Source organism: Otolemur garnettii, unplaced genomic scaffold, assembly GCF_000181295.1.
Source record: "Otolemur garnettii isolate 467f Iridium unplaced genomic scaffold, OtoGar3 scaffold00018, whole genome shotgun sequence".
In the NCBI taxonomy this organism is placed as follows: Eukaryota; Metazoa; Chordata; class Mammalia; order Primates; family Galagidae; genus Otolemur; species Otolemur garnettii.
Window position 1 is genome coordinate 5,446,884 of NW_003852413.1, and position 3,145 is coordinate 5,450,028.

Sequence of the window (3,145 nt, forward strand, 5' to 3'; positions counted from 1 at the left end):
GGTTGAGCTATAGGCGCCGAGCCAATGTGTCTACTTTGTGCCTGTGGCTGGCCACATCCAGGAAGCACCCATGGATCAGTGCTGAGGAGAGGGCCTGGCCTAGGGCCGGGAGAATTGGCAGTGAACAAGGTGGCATATGGTCGAACGGGAGCAATCCTATTGCTCTCCAAGCTGGCCCAGCAGACTCTCCTGTGCCCTCCTGCACACCTTCAGGAAGGAGGGAATCAGTACAAGCCTGATGGTCCTGGACTTTCATTCACTGCACTGCCTTTCCACTCTTGCTCCCAGTTTTGCTCAGGGGATTGCAACCATCCTCAGAGCAGGAGTAAGAATGGCCAAGGGCTGGGTGCCAGTCTGGTCCTGATCCCAACTGACCTGTAGCTGGAGCCTCAGGCAGAGGAGCCACCCCCTCCTACATGTGGCTGTAGGAGGTCTCTCCAGGCCTCTCACATCCCACCTCCTGTCTCTAAAGCCCAGGGAACACTGGCTCCAGGGTGGAAGGAGCTCTCTGCGCCAGACTGGATTTGCTCACACAGGGAGGCATGGAGAGGCCAAGCAGTCTGGGGCTCTCCAAGGGGCAGTGTGGGGCCCAGCACACTTTGTGGATCTGGAGAGGTGCCCCAGTGGCTGGTTAAGATAGGGGCAGGACAGGGCCTGCTTCCTGGAAATCAGTTCACTTTGCTGCTGGCTCTGTGGTCTCTTTCACACACACACACACACACACACACACACACACACCCTTAGCAAGCAGAGTGATGGACCAGGTCAGTTTCTGGTAGGCACCTTTGAAAATAAGTGAGATTCTCCCTAGAGAAGCAGCTCTATTCCCCATGAAGGGCTGGGTGTTGGAACCACAAGAAGAGGTTTATTCATTAGGGAATGGAAGTTTTTCTTCCACCACAGATCTCAACAATTGTGAAAATAAAAACAGCTGCTTCCGTCCACACTTATCCCACTAGCCAGCCTGGGGTACAAAGACTGTCCCTGGGTACTCAGGGTCTGGGAGGAAGTCAAGTCTCAAACCTTGTCTGGAGCATCTTGGATCTGGGTGAAGTCGCTGAAAGGCTCCATGAGGTGGGGAGGAATTTCCTGAGCCTCTATCGTTAAAACAGCTCAGATGCAGCTCAAACTGGGGGCAATTGAAAGGGTTCAGAGATAACACAGGCAGGAGAGGGGCAAACGGTGTCTTCTCCAACTCATTGGTGTACAGGGGGGGAAAGGGGTAGGAAACTGACCAAATGGAGGTACAGAAATATCGGTCCTTTGACACTCACCAATGTGACATTTGATACAGCTCCAGTGCTATGCTAGGCACTGTACTGGGCACCGAGGTTACAAAAACATGGCATGATCCTTGTCTAGTGAGAAAGAGGTCAGCATCTGAAATCAAGGACTCTTACCTACACCCCAGCAGGTTCCAGATAATCTATGTAAAGCACTTAGTGTAGTACCTGGCATGCAGTTACAGCTCAATAAATGGTAGCTATTATTAGCCATTATTACAAGAAGCCACAGAATAAACACAGCAGAACTTCCTGGACAGCCAATTTTACTCAATGATTAGAGAGGAAAGGACATTTTTTAAAATATTAAAACAATAAACACATGTACAAGCTGGAGGAGAATGCAAAACCCACTTTTATTTATTTCTTTTCATGTCAGATGGGTAATGTGCCCATGTCATAACAAGGTTTGAGGGAAGCACATCTCATATCCGTGTGAAAACCCAATCATCATGCTTATGAACTGCAAAAGGATCATCCTTTGCATGTTTTTAGTTTAGAGCCAGGGTCTCTCTATGTTACTCATGCTGGTCTTGAACTCTTGGTGTCAAGTGACCTCCTGCCTCAGATTCCCAAGTGGCTAGACTATGGGCATGCACCACCATGCCCAGCTCCATTTGGATCTGTGACATCAAACACAGACCTCCATTGCTTTGCCCCTTCAACCTACTTGCTCACCCCTGCCTCCCATGTCCCACCCCCTCAGGGGGACCAATGGATTTGCCTCTGTAATCAAGAGCTTCTTAAAGGGAGGCCTGCAGAAACAATGTGACTAAGAAAGCCCCCCCGCACAAGGAATTGGGAGACTCTGCTGGTTATTGTGACCTTGGGGGCTAAATTCCGTGGGCCCTGTTTCCCTGGTTTCACTGGTAAAATGAAGTTAACAATGCCTATAACCAAGATTGTGAGAATAGACAAGATAAAGTATGTGAAAGTGCTTGGCACAATGCCCGGTCAATAATATGTGCTTAATAAATGTTAGGTTACCAGGGGCCAAGGAGACAGAGCCAAAGGAGCATGGGGGATAGAGCAGAAGCTACTATGTTATTGCTGTTATGTCTCCTAGGTCTTTACAGAGGAGGGAGTGGGGACCTGTGTCCTTGCAGCAGTGATTCCACATGGCCAATCTGCACTGTGATCTTGGATGGGAAGGTCTTGATTTGAAAACCCAGCTTTGCCCTGAAAGCATATTTGAACACCCCTCCAGCTCATTTAGCCCTAGTTTTCTCTATATCTTAAGTACATAAATTTTCCAAGATTGGGTCCATTGAGAACCACCCTAAGCCCAATACCCTATTAGTACTTGGTTTAGGGCATCTAACTTCTTTGAACTTTTCCATGAGTGTAGTTCTGTATCTTCATCAGCCTATAATCAAACCAAGGAGCTGGGATTCTGCCTTTTTTGAAGAGTCTAAATACTGTAATATCAAACTATTTTACTAATCTGTCGATGGTCTTGCAGAAAAATGTGGAAAAAATTATTTTGACTGAGAAGAGTTAGGGCCAGATCCTGAATATTCTTAATTTCTCTTTAACAGCCATTATAAATCTATTCTGTGAGAATATATCTAGCTCTTTTGGAACTTACATGGTGACACATTAAATTAGAATTACTTACCTAGGTATAGAGGTATGAGTTTGTGTTCCCAGTTACTTGGGAAGCTGAGGAGGGAGGATTGCTTAAGGCCAGAAGTTTAAGATCAGCCTGAGCAACATAGGGAAACCCCATGTCTTAAAAAAAAATAGAATTGGCTCGGTGCCTATAGCTCAACCGGCTAAGGCGCCAGGTTCGAATCCCCAGCCCGGACCCGCCAAACAACAATGACGGCTGCAACCAAAAAATAGCCGGGCGTTGTGGCGGG

At 47.6% G+C, this 3,145-nt stretch overlaps 1 non-coding gene across 1 annotated transcript; it reads right to left on the reverse strand.

Moving 5' to 3' along the window:
• Positions 1-1,656: 1,656 nt before the first annotated feature.
• Positions 1,657-1,758, reverse strand: LOC111724051. Its single transcript, XR_002772425.1, has one exon. It is a non-coding gene; the product is annotated as a small nucleolar RNA U13 (small nucleolar RNA).
• Positions 1,759-3,145: the final 1,387 nt, after the last annotated feature.